Raw genomic sequence first — 15111 nt, forward strand, 5'->3', positions numbered from 1 at the left:
GATTTAAGACTACAAATTTGCAAGAATGGAATTTCACTCGCATGCTATGACTCGACTACAACGCATAGATGCTCATCACCTCAACTATACATCGTATTCAACAACAAAACACGTAGTAAATACTCATACAATACCTATTCCCTCAAGCCAAAGTTAGACACAATACTTACCTTGCTCCGAAGGCCACTTAATTCTCAATCACAGCTTTTCCTTTGGAATTCACCTCCAAAACTCGTATCTATTCAAAAATGACTCAATAATATCAAATATTGCTAAAGTTATCAATTATATTTCATAAATTAAATTTCCCAAATTTTCCTCCAAAAAGTCTAAAAATTGACCCCGGGCCCGCTTGGTCAAAACCCGAGGTTCGAACCAAAATCCTTTTACCCATTCACCCCCGAGCCCGAATATGTAATTAGTTTTGGAATCCGACCTCAAATTGGGGTCTAAATCCTCAAATTTCCGATATCCCTAGTTTCTACCCTAACCCCTAATTCTACCATGAAAACTATAGATTTTAGGTTGCAAATTCAAGAAATGTAATGGGTAATTGAAAGAAAATGGTGTAGAATCACTTACCAACAATCAGGGGAAGAAATGGCTCTTGAAAAATCACCTCTCACCGTTTGGTTTTTGAGACAATGAATTTTTGGCAAAAATCCCGTTTTTGGATTCTGTTAAGTGTTGGGCGACAGTGTTCATCGCGTTCGCGAAACCCAGCTCGCATTCACGATGGTTACTCCCCTCTGGCCTTCGCGTTCGCGAGGCATTGCTCGCGTTCGCGATGAAGGAACGGCTGACTCCCCCTCCCCAATGCCTAACACTACGCGTTCGCGATGGGCTTGTTGCGTTCGCGAAGGGTAACGCCCCCATCGCTTCGCGTTCGAGACCAAGCCTTCACGTTCGCGAAGAAGAAATCTTCAACTGCCCAGTTTATTCTTCGCGTTTGCGAGAGTACCTTCGCGAACGCGAAGAAGGACATGCCAGAACACCTGCTGCAGCAAATTACCAGATTTCCAAAGTTTAAAACATCTCATGGCCTATCTGAAACTCACCCGAACCCTCGGGGGCTCCAAACCAAACATGCACACAAGTCTAAAAACATCATATGAACTTGCTCGCGTGATCAAATCGCAAAAATAACACCTAGAACTACGAATTTAGCACCAAATCAAACGAAATTCTCAAGAACACTTTAAAATTTCTATTTTCTCAAATGGACGTCCGAATCACGTCAAATCAACTTCGTTTCTCACCAAATTTCCCAGACAAGTCTTAAATATCATAATGAACATGTACCGGGCTCCGGAACTAGAATACGGACCCGGCACTAACAATGCCAAACATCAATCAATTCTTAAAAATAATTAATTTTCAGACATTTAATTTTTATCAAAAATTCATAACTTGAGCTAGGGACCTCCGAATTCGATTTCGGGCATACGCCCAGGTCCCATAATTCGATACGGACCCACTAGGACCGTCAAAACACGGATCCGGGCCTATTTACCAAAAATGTTGATCGAAGTCAACTAAAATTAACTTTTATGGCATAAATTCTTATTTTCAACATAAAATCTTTCCGGAAACCTGCCCGGACTGTGCATGCAAATTGAGGAGAGTAAAAATGAGATTTTTAAGGCTTAAGACCGCAGATTTGAGTTCTAAAACATAAGATGACCTTTTGGGTCATCACAGGTTCAATTTCTCCTTTCAGACACACCATTATTTTGTGGTGTTCCTAGAGTTATCCATGTAAGAGAATACCATTCTCTTTGACATACCTAGTAAAATCTTTACTAAGATATTCTCCACCTCTATCAGATCTTAGTACTTTGATACTTTCACCGGTCTATTTCTCAACTTTACTACGGAACCTTTTAAACATTTCAAAAGATTCAGATTTATGTTTTATAAGATACACAAATCCATATCTTAACATATCATTAGTGAAGGTGATGAAGTAAGCATATCCACCTCTAGCTTGAATTTTCATGGGCCCACAAACATTTGTAAGAATTAGTCCAAATAATTCAGAAGCTCTTTCTCCACTTCTAGTAAATGGAGATTTGGTCGTTTTTCCTTTGAGACAAGATTCACAAGTTGGATATGATTCAAAATCATACTTATCAAGGTACCTTTCTTTGTACAACTTATTAATTCTATTCTCTTCAATATGACCAAGCCTACAATGCCAAAGGTATGTATGATTTACTTGATCATCTCTTTTCCTCTTAAGACTAGAAACATGCATAATCGAATTAGCATTCACATTAGGTAAGACATAAACATCATGTTCGAGATAGCTATTTACATATAAATCATCACTATAATAAATAGAGCAAATATCATTGCTTATATTTAATATGAAAGCCACGTTTGTCCAACGTAGAAGCTGAAATTATGTTTGAAACAGAATAACAATCATCCAGCATAAGTACTTTGCCCGAAGGCATTATTAAAGAAATTGATCCTACAGCTACGACTGCAACTTTTGCACAATTTCCAACTTGTAGATTAACTTCTCATTTCTTTAGTATCCTACTTATCTTGAACCCTTGCAATATATTGCATATGTTATAACCACTGCCAGTTTCTAATACCCACAGTGAAGAATTAGTAGTAGCTAAAGAAACCGTCTCACCTTGTTTCTTGTCCTTTACACTCCTTGCAGTTTCTCTTCCAATGCCCTTTCTTCTTACAGTGAAAACATTCATCATCATTTACTGACTGCAAGATCAGAAAGCTCTTTACCAAACATGTCACGACCCCAAATTGCCTCTGTAGGATGTCGTGATGGCACCTAGTCTCTAAGACTAGGTAAGTCTATCAATGCGGAATAATAATAAATATCTGAAATAAATAAACTACAATTCAAACAATTTCAACTCCCATAACCCGGTAAAAATAAGTTACAAGCTTCTAAGAATTTATTCTCAATGTCTCCATATGTCAAGGTCTAAATAAAATATAAGGAAGCAACATAAAATGATAGAAGGGGACTCCGAAGTCTGCGGATGCTGGCAGATATACCTCGAAGTCACCGCACGCAGGTAACTCACTGACGTCTAGGCTGGTAAAATATACCTGGATCTGCACAAAAAGATGTGCAGAAGCGTAGTATGAGTATAGCACAGCGGTAACCAGTAAGTGCCAAGCCTAAACTCGGTAGAGTAGTGACGAGGTCAGGTGAGGCCCTACTGGAATATAAATATGCATGATAAAATGTTTATCAATGTAGTAAAATAAAATGACATTGGAAATGAATCAAATAGTATGTCACATTTAATGACATCAAATCTCACCACATGATAAAATCTCACCGCATACGTTTCAACACCCAGACCTTATACCATCGCATGCGTATCAATATCACAATACATCACAATTTGCACCTCAAGTGCTCAAATAATTTAACTTGCCAAAATAATTCAACAACAATATTTTTTACAATAAAGAGCTCACGGCTCCCTCACAATGAGTATAAAAGTATTCAGGAGTAAATAATTTAGGAAAATAATATTTTAAAATCTTTACTTCGTTGCTTCAATATCAAGTTTTAAAATGTCAAATACTTCATATTAATAATATTTAATTTAAAGAAAATCAACCTTCATATAATGCACAGAATAAACGAAACCAAGTTTCAACTAAACAGGTAAAACAATTAGTAAGAAAAGATCAAACAAATTTGAAGTATATATCTCAGATCAATGATGAAGAATATAACAAGATAAAATAATTTAATAAATGCGCAACAGTGATCTACACAATTTTAAAATATAATCTTTCGCAATTTAGCCCGTGTACACACTCGTCACCTCGTGCACACGACTTTCAACACATTTCAATAATCACATCAATATCAATCCTAGGGGAAATTTCCCCACACAAGGTTAGACAAGTCACTTACCTCGACTTGCTCCAATTTAATCAAGTATTATGCTTTTTCCTCGATATTTTCGACTCCGATCGACTCGTATCTAGTCATAATTAATTCGATATAGTCAACAAAAATTATAGAATTAATTCTATAAGAAAATACTATATTTTTCAATAAAAATCCGAAATTAATTCAAAAATGGCCCGTGAGGCCCACATCTCGGAATCCGGCGAAAGTTATGAAATATAAACGCTCATTCAACCATGAGTCTAATCATACCAAAATGACTAAATTCCAATAACGATTCGACCCTCAAATCCACAAATCTATCCAAGAGGGTTTTCAAATTTTTCCAACTTAAATCACCAATTAAATATTGAAAACGGTGGTGGATTCGGGTAATCTAACCAAAATTGAGTTAAGAAAACTTACCCCAATGTTTTTCCTTGAAGATATATCAAAAATCGCCTCTGCTCAAGCTCCAAGTTGTTAAAAATGGCGAATGGAACGAAGCCTCCCCTGTTTTTATAACTTATGGATCTGTCCAGGCTGATCTCGATCGTGGAGTCCGATCCTGGACCTCGATCATGAGAGTCCGATCCTGGACCTCGATCCTGGGAGTCCGATCATGGGGAGTCCGATCATTGGGAGTCCGACCCTGGGCTCGATCGTGGCCCTCGACTCTGGGCTTGATCATGGCTTCGATCGTGGCCCTTGACTCTGTGCTCGATCTGGGCTTCGATCTGGCCCTCGACCCTAAGCTCGATTGTGGCCCTCGATCCTGAGCTCGATCTGGGCTCGATTTCTGGGTAGAAGCAAAATTTCCAACAGAAGGAAATTGCAGCAGCTAATCTAGTTCAATTCTTGATTCGTTAACCATCCGAAACTCACCCGAGGCCCTCGGGACTTCAACTAAATATACCAACAAGTCCTAAAACATCATACGAACTTAGTCGAATCCTCAAATCACCTCAAACAATGCTAAAACCATGAATTACACCCCAATTCAAGCCTAATGAACTTTGAAATTTGTAATTTCTACAACCAACACCGGAACTTATCAAATCAAGTCCGATTGATCTCAAATTTTGCACCCAAGTCATAAATGACATGACGGAGCTCTGAAAATTTTCAAAATTCTATTCCGGAGTCGTTTGCACATAATTTGACATCTGGTCACTTTTTAAACTTAAACTTTTAATTTTTCATTAAAATTCCATATCTCGGGCTAGGGACCTCGGAATTTGATTCCGGGCATACACCTAAGTCCCAAATCACAATACGGACCTATCAAAACTATCAAAATACTGATCCGAGTCCGTTTACACAAAATGTTGACCAAAGTCAACTCAGTTGAGTTTTAAGGCTCTACTTCACATTTTAATTCATTTTTCACCCGAAAACTTTCCAATTTTTTTTTACGGACTGCACACTCAAGTCGAGTAATGGTAAATAGTGCTTAGATCACATAATTAATCATTAAATTTAAAGATGATATTTTAGGTCATCACATTCTCCACCTCTAAAACAAACATTCGTCCTCGAACGGAGTTAGAAAAAGTACCTGAGCTGGTGAATAAGTGTGGATAACAGCTGCGTAAATCATTCTCGATCTCCCAAGTCGCCTCCTCGACCGGATGACCCCTCCACTGAACCTTTACAGAAGCAATGTTCTTTGACCTCAGCTTTCGAACCTGCCTATCTAAAATAGCCATTGGTTCCTCAACATAACATAGATCCTTGTCCAACTGAACCGAACTGAAGTCTAACACATGAGACGGATCGCCATGATATTTCTAAAGCATTGAAACATGGAATACCGGATGAACCGCAGAAAGACTAGGTGGTAGTGCAAGTCTGTAAGCCACCTCTCCAACTCTCTCAAGAATCTCAAAAGGCCCAATATACCTAGGGCTCAACTTGCCCTTCTTCCCGAACCTCATCACACCCTTCATAGGCGAAACCCGGAGCAATACCCGCTTACCAACCATGAATGCAACATCACGAACCTTCCGATTCGCATAACTCTTCTGTCTAGATTGGGCTGTACGAAGTCGATCCTGAATCAACTTAACCTTTTCCAAGGCATCTTGAACCAAGTCTGTACCCAACAGTCTAGCCTCGCCTAGTTCGAACCAACCCACTGGAGACCGGCACCGCCTACCATACAAGGCCTCATACGGAGCCATTTGGATGCTTGACTAGTAACTGTTGTTGTAAGCAAACTCCGCAAGTGGTTAGAACTGATCCCAAGCACCCCCAAAATCTATCACACACGCACGAAGCATATCCTCCAGTATCTGAATAGTGCGTTCGGACTGCCCGTCCGTCTGAGGGTGAAATGCTGTACTCAACTCTACCCGGGTACCCAACTCACGATGTACTGCCCTCCAAAACCGTGAGGTAAACTGTGTACCCCGGTCAGAGATGATAGATACTGGTACACCGTGAAGTCTTACAATCTCGCGAATATATACCTGAGCCAGCTGCTCTGAAGAGTAAGTAGTAATAACAGGAATGAAATGAGCTGATTTGGTCAGCCTATCCACAATCACCCAAATTGCGTCCAACTTCCGCTGAGTCCGTGGGAGCCCAACAACGAAATCCATAGTGATCCGCTCCCATTTCCATTTTGGAATCTCTAACTTCTGAAGTAATCCACCCGGTCGTTGATGCTCATATTTTACCTGTTGACAATTTAAACACCGAGATACATACCCCACTATGTCCTTCTTCATCCGCCTCCACCAATAGTGCTGTCTCAAGTCTTGATACATCTTCGCAGCACCTGGATGAATGGAGTACCGCGAACTGTGAGCCTCCTGGAGAATCAACTCACGCAAGCCGTCCACATTAGGCACACATAGCCTGCCCTGCATCCGTAGTACATCGTCTTCTCCAATAGTGACTTCCTTGGCATCACCGTGCTGAACTGTATCCTTAAGGACAAGCAGATGAGGGTCATCATACATACGTTCCCTGATACGATCATAAAGTGAAGACTGGGAAACCACGCAAGCCAAAATATGACTCGGCTCGAAAACATCCAATCTAACAAACTGGTTGGCCAAGGCCTGAACATCCATGGCTAAAGGCCTCCCTGCTACCGGAAAATATGCTAAGCTACCCAAACTCTCCGCCTTACGACTCAAGGCATCGGCCACCACATTGGCCTTCCCCGGATGATAGAGAATGGTGATATCATAATCCTTAAGCAACTCTAACCATCTCCGCTGCCGCAAAATAAGATCCTTCTATTTAAACAGATGCTGTAGACTCTGGTGATCGGTGTAGATTTCACAATGGACACCGTACAAATAATGCCGCCAAATTTTTAAGGCATGTACAATAGCTGCTAACTCCAGGTCATGTACAGGATAATTCTTTTCATGCACCTTTAACTGTCTGGACACGTAAGCAATCACCCTACCGTCTTGCATCAACACTGCGCCGAGACCAATACGCGATGCATCACAATACACAGTATAAGATCCTGTACCTGCAGGTAATACCAATACTGGGGCTGTAGTCAAAGCTGTCTTGAGCTTTTGGAAGCTTTCCTCACATTCCTCGGTCCACCTGAACGGAGCACCCTTCTGGGTCAATTTGGTCATAGATGCAGCAATAGAAGAGAAACCCTTTACAAATCGGCGATAATACCCAGCCAAACCAAGGAAACTCCGGATTTCCGTAACTGAGGACGGTCTGGACCAACTCCGCACTGCTTCAATCTTCTTTGGATCTACCTTGATCCCCTTGCACAAAACTATATGACCCAAAAATCCCACTGAATAAAGCCAGAATTCACACTTTGAAAATTTTGTATATAACTTCTTTTCTCTCAAAATCTGAAGCACAGTCCTCAGGTGTTATTCATGATCTTCCTGACTCCGGGAATACACCAGAATGTCGTCAATAAACACAATGATGAAGGAATCAAGATAGGGCTGAAATACACTATTCATTAAGTGCATAAATGCTGTTGGGGCATTGGTCAGCCTAAAAGACATCACAAGGAACTCGTAATGACCGTACCGAGTCCTGAAAGCAGTCTTCGGGATATCTGGATCTCGAATCTTCAACTGATGATAGCCTGAATGCAAGTCAATTTTTGAGAATACCCTGGCACCCTGAAGATGATCAAATAGGTCATCAATACGTGGAAATAGATACCTGTTCTTCAATGTAATCTTGTTCAACTGACGGTAATCAATACACATCCGCATAGAACCATCCTTCTTCTTTACAAATAAGACAGGAGCACCCCAAGGCGATACACTGGGCCCAATGAAACCCTTATCAAGAAACTCTTGTAACTGTTCTTTTAATTCTTTCAACTCTGCCGGGGCCCATACGATATAGTGGAATAGAAATGGGCTGAGTGCCCGGTAACATGTCAATGCCAAAATCAACATCCCTGTCGGGTGGCATACCCGGAAGATCCGCTGGAAATACATCAAGAAAATCCATTACTACAGGAACTGACTCCACATTAGGAGTATTAATACTAACATCTCTCACATAGGCCAGATACACATCACACCTCTTCTCAACCATTCGTTGAGCTTTAAGAAATGAAACAACCCTGCTAGGAACATGATCTGAGGTACCTCTCCACTCTAGCCGCGGTAGACCTGGTATAGCCAACGTCATCATCTTGGCGTAACAATCAAGAATAGCGTGATATGGCGACAACCAGTCCATGCCCAAAATGATATCGAAATCCACCATACAGAGCAATAATAAATCATCTCTGGTCTCAAAACCACTGATAATAATTAAACACGACTGATACACACGATCCACAATAATAGATTCACCCACAGGTGTAGATACATAAATAGAAGAACTCAAGGAATCACGTGGTACGCCCAAATACGGGGGAAAATAAGATGACACATAAGAATAAGTGGAGCCTGGATCAAATAAGACTAACGCATCTCTAATGACAGACCGGAATAATACATGTGATAACAGAATCAGATGCAACAACATCTGTCCTAGCAGGAAGGGCATAATATCTGGCCTGGCCTCCCCCTCTAGGTCGACCTCTACCTGCCCGACCTCCACCTCTAGCTGGGTGTGCAGGTGGAGTGGCAACTGGTGCAGAAATCATGGCCTGAGAAGACGGAGGACCCTGTGGAATAGGTGGGGCCTGAGAAATCTGTAGAGGTGCACCCCTCCTAAATCTGGGGCAATCTTTCATAATATGGCGAGTGTCACCACACTCAAAACAAGCCCTCCGAGGACGTGGCTGTTGGGACTAGCTCGGGCCTGATCGACTAGACTGTCTGCTGAAAGCACCTCGTACAGGAGGTACAGAAGACACTGGTGGTGCATAATATGGAACATGAGGTCTGGGAGTAGTCGGAATACCACCGGAAGCTGGAAGTGCTGAATGAATAGGACGGCCCACATAACCTCTACCATGTCGGGCTGCAACTGGGGCACGAGAATTATTATATGTGCCAGAATCTCGGGGTCTCTTAGCTTCCCTCTCTTCCCTCTCCCGAGTCCGCATACCTTCCAATCTTCTAGCAATTGACACCACCTGTTGGTATGTGATGTCCATCTCTAGCTCTCGGGCCATACTGTATCTGATACTAGGGTGAAGACCCTCAATAAACCTACGAACCCGCTCTCGAACAGTAGCAACTAAGGCTGGTGCATGCCTAGCCAAATCACTGAATCGGACCGCATATTCTGACACGGTCATAGAACCCTGGCGCAGCTGCTCAAACTCTGCGCGCCAAGCATCCCTAAGACTCTGAGGAACATACTCCCTCAAGAACATATCTGAAAATTGATTCCAAGTAAGTGAAGCTGCCTCAACCGGACTATCCAACTCATATGCCCGCCACCACTGGTAGGCTGCTCCTCTAAACTGGAATGCCGTGAAAGAATCTCCACTGGAATCCACAATACCCATAGTATGAAGGATACAGTGACATTCCTCCAGAAAACCCTGAGCATCCTCTGAAGCTAGACCGCTGAAAGTGGGAGGGTGGTACTTCTTATACCTCTCGAGCCTGAGCTGCTCTCCCTCTGAAACTGCTGTCCTAATCTCAGGCCAAACTAGGACAACTGGCTGCACTGGTATAACCTCTGGGGCATGGTCAACTTGGGCACGTGGCTCTGGAGTATGGGCGGCAGGAGTCTGCGCTCCTCCCCCAGCCTGAGATATGGCAGGAGCAAGTGGAATTAATCCTGCCTGAGCTAAAGTGCCAAACATGCTCAAAAACTGGGCAAGAGTCTCCTGAAGTGCAGGAGTTGTAACAGGCGTCTCAGGTGCATGCTCTCCAACTGGAGCTACTGGTGGCTCTGGTGTACCAGTTCATGCAGATGCTTTGGCTGCACCACGTGGTCTTCCTCGGCCTCTGGCTCAGCCTCTGCCCCGACCCTGGCCTCTTGCGGCTACAACAGGGGGCGCGGGTGTCTGATCATTAAATCCAGTTGTGCGTGTCCTCACCATCTGCGAGAGAATAGAAATACAATTGTTTAGAACTTTGAAATCAACAAAGGCGCACGATAAGGAATCAAAGAAGTGAATATTTCCTAACAGTCCCATAGCCTCTCAAAGATAAGTACAAACGTCTCCGTACCGATCCGCAAGACTCTACTAAACCTGCTTGTGACTAATAATACCTATGAACCTAGTGCTCTGATACCAACTTGGCACGACCCCAAATTCCCTCTGTAGGATGTCGTGATGGCACCTAGTCTCTAAGACTAGGTAAGCCTATCAATGCGGAATAATAATAAATATCTGAAATAAATAAACTACAATTCAAACAATTTCAACTACCAAAACCCGGTAGAAATAAGTCACAAGCTTCTAAGAATTTATTCTCAATGTCTCTATATGTCAAGGTCTAAATAAAATATAAGGAAGCAACATAAAATGATAGAAGGGGACTCCGGAGTCTGCGGACGCTGGCAGATATACCTCGAAGTCACCGTACGCAGGTAACTCACTGACGTCTAGGCTAGTAAAATGTACCTGGATCTGCATAAAAAGATGTGCAGAAGCGTAGTATAAGTACACCACAGCGCTACCCAGTAAGTGTCAAGCCTAACCTCAGTAGAGTAGTGACGAGGTCAGGTAAGGCCCTACTAGAATATAAATATGCATGGTAAAATGTTTATCAATGTAGTAAAATAAAATGACATTGGAAATGAATCAAATAGTATGTCACATTTAATGACATCAAATAATTACAAAGAATATCTCGTGGAATCAAAACAGAATTTCCTTCGACTTTATGAAAATCACGACAATTAATCGAAAGCAACTATGGCCATAAATCAATATCAACAAGGGCACTCCCGAGGTACCGCCTCGTAGTCCCAAATCATAAATAAATTCATAATATATCATTTCCTTATATCACCGCGGGAGCCTTCACAATTTATTTAAAGAAAATATTTTTTTCCCGAAATAGCATCCCGCGTTTTAGCCACCCTTATCACACCGCATGACTTCTAGTAGTTCCCCTACTAGCCACGCGTATCAAGCCACCCTTATCTCACCGCATGCGTTTCAACACCCAGACCTTATACCACCGCATGCGTATCAATATCACAATACATCACAATTTGCACCTCAAGTGCTCAAATAATTTAACTTGCCAAAATAATTCAACAACAATATTTTTTACAATAAAGAGCTCACGGCTCCCTCACAATGAGTATAAAAGTATTCAGGAGTAAATAATGTAGGAAAATAATATTTTAAAATCTTTACTTCGTTGCTTCAATATCAAGTTTAAAAATGTCAAATACTTCATATTAATAATATTTAATTTAAAGAAAATCAACCTTCATATAATGCACAGAATAAACAAAACCAAGTTTCAACTAAACAGGTAAAACAATTAGTAAGAAAAGAACAAACAAATTTGAAGTATATATCTCAGATCAATGATGAAGAATATAACAAGATAAAATAATTTAATAAATGCGCAACAGTGATCTAAATAATTTTAAAATATAATCTCTCGCAATTTAGCCCGTGTACACACTCGTGCACACGACTTTCAACACATTTCAATAATCACATCAATATCAATCCTAGGGGAAATTTCCCCCACACAAGGTTAAACAAGTCACTTACCTCGACTTGCTCCAATTTAATCAAGTATTATGCTTTTTCCTCGATTATTTCGACTCCGATCGACTCGTATCTAGTCATAATTAATTCGATATAGTCAACAAAAATTATAGAATTAATTCTATAAGAAAATACTACATTTTTCAATAAAAATCCAAAATTAATTCAAAAATGGCCCGTGAGGCCCACATCTCGGAATCCGGCGAAAGTTACTAAATATAAACGCTCATTCAACCACGAGTCTAATCATACCAAAATGACTACATTCCAATAACGATTCGACCCTCAAATCCACAAATCTATCCAAGAGGGTTTTCAAATTTTTCCAACTTAAATCACCAATTAAATGTTGAAAACGGTGATGGATTCGGGTAATCTAACCAAAATTGAGTTAAGAACATTTACCCCAATGTTTTTCCTTGAAGATATATCAAAAATTGCCTCTGCTCAAGCTCCAAGTTGTTAAAAATGGCGAATGGGACAAAGCCCCCCTGTTTTTATAACTTACGGATCTGTCCAGGCTGACCTCGATCGTGAAGTCCGATCCTGGACCTCGATCATGAGAGTCCGATCCTGGACCTCGACTCTGGGCTTGATCATGGCTTCGATCGTGGCCCTTGACTCTGTGCTCGATCTGGGCTTCGATCTGGCCCTCGACCCTAAGCTCGATTGTGGCCCTCGATCCTGAGCTCGATCTGGGCTCGATTTCTGGGTAGAAGCAAAATTTCCAACAGAAGGAAATTGCAGCAGCTAATCTAGTTCAATTCTTGATCCGTTAACCATCCGAAACTCACCCGAGGCTCTCGGGACTTCAACTAAATATACCAACAAGTCCTAAAATATCATACGAACTTAGTCGAATCCTCAAATCACCTCAAACAACGCTAAAACCATGAATTACACCCCAATTCAAGCCTAATGAACTTTGAAATTTGTAATTTCTACAACCAACACCGGAACCAATCAAATCAAGTCCGATTAACCTCAAATTTTGCACCCAAGTCATAAATGACATAACGGAGCTGTGAAAATTTTCCAAATTCTATTCCGGAGTTGTTTGCACATAATTCGACATCCGGTCCCTATTTGAACTTAAACTTTTAATTTTTCATCAAAATTCCATATCTCAGGCTAGGGACCTCGAAATTTGATTCTGGGCATACACCTAAGTCCCAAATCACGATACGGACCTACCAAAACTATCAAAATACTAATCCGAGTCCGTTTGCTCAAAATGTTGACCAAAGTCAACTCAGTTGAGTTTTAAGGCTCTAATTCACATTTTAATTCATTTTTCACCCGAAAACTTTCCAATTTTTTTTTACGGACTGCACACTCAAGTCGAGTAATGGTAAATAGTGCTTAGATCACATAATTAATCATTAAATTTAAAGATGATATTTTGGGTCATCACAAAACATATACTCCAACATATCATATTCTTCGGTAAGAACAATCACATGTTTGACATGGGGTCCAACTGGAGAGTTTTCAATATCCAATTGTGTATCAACCAACTTCTTAAGATATTCAATGATTGTAGTTGGATCCATGTTATGATATTTCCTCTAGAGTTCAGAACTCATAGAAGCGAGAATGATGTGTTTAATAGCAAGGCATTCTTCCAAATATTTCTGATAAACCTTGGTGCCTTCAATATCAATCTCTGATGGGATTATCTTTGCAGGCTTATCGATCACATCAATGAGCTTTTCATGCATGAGAACACTTCTCAAATTTATATACCAGTCATCAAAGTTTGATTCAAGTAATTTGTTTGTCTCAAGTATTTCACGCAGTAATATTACAAACATATTGAAAAATCTAAAATATAGAAAAGAAAAGGCAATAATATAAGAACATATTTACATATATCATAAAGACATAGACTTTTATCTAAATGATATTTCGACTAATTATTTTAAACTATTTACCCTCATTATAGTTTAAGAAATCCTTATTTCTATTAGTGGAGAAAGGAATCCTTCAACAATATATATGAGCCCCTTGTAAGTCAAGTTGTTTCTCACATATATTTTAAAGGTAGGTACTCTTACCAATTGTATCCCCATACAATTTTCTTAAATAGCTCTATGTCAAATAGTCCCCTGGTAGTCAGGTCGATCATATTGGCATAGTTGAGTTCAACCATCATGATATCAAAGAACTTATTAAATGTTATACTCCTCGGGTACTCCAGACATCTAGTGTAAAATTGAATAGTTCTTTCAATACATGCATCTAATGAAATAAATAATTTTAACATATTCTCGAACTACAAGTCTCCTGGTAGTCAGGCCGCTCCTTATAAACAAGAAATAAATAAAATTATTTATTTTGATGGATAGCTTTACAATAAAATATCTTATATTTTATTATTTAAGAACTCAAATTTTAGCAAGAGGAAATTGTTATTAAAATAACTTTTAATAACATGATAATCAAATCTTTTATAGCACAAGAACTTTGTTCAATTTGTCTACATGCTTAGTCCAAAATTAGTTTACATCACATGTAACAAATAATTCAAAATTATACAACGAACAAGCACCTGGCTAAAAACGAAATTCAACATACTTCTAACATGTTTATCTTATATATCACATATAATATTTCATGTCAGAATATCATTATTAATTAACATCTCATGAACTAATAACAATTAAAATAACAGTATAATCCAATAACCTATTATAGATTATCGTCGTATCCAATACAATATTTTAAATTTAAGTTAGAAACTGTCTCAATAATTTTAACTTAATATGAATACATATTTTATTCACAATAAAATAATATCAATCCATATGCATTCAAAAAATTTAACTATTGCATAAGAAAGATGTATTATGATTTGAACTCTTCAAATATAATCTTAAAATATTTCGTAAATAAATTTTAGACACAATAAACTACGGCTCTGATACCACTGAAGGATTCCATATAGATGTTCGTAACATGCAGCGGAAGACAATAACAATCCTAGGAAGATCTTTTCGTGTTTAGAATTTATTTACATGTCAAAGATCAGATCTAAGACGTACCTGGTGAAGAGAGCCTCATTTCAGAATTTTCTTTGATAGAGCGAAGACTCTATGTGTATCCACACCGAGAC

The sequence above is a fragment of the Nicotiana tabacum genome, chromosome 24 (assembly GCF_000715075.1).
Source record: "Nicotiana tabacum cultivar K326 chromosome 24, ASM71507v2, whole genome shotgun sequence".
NCBI classification, from domain to species: domain Eukaryota; kingdom Viridiplantae; phylum Streptophyta; class Magnoliopsida; order Solanales; family Solanaceae; genus Nicotiana; species Nicotiana tabacum.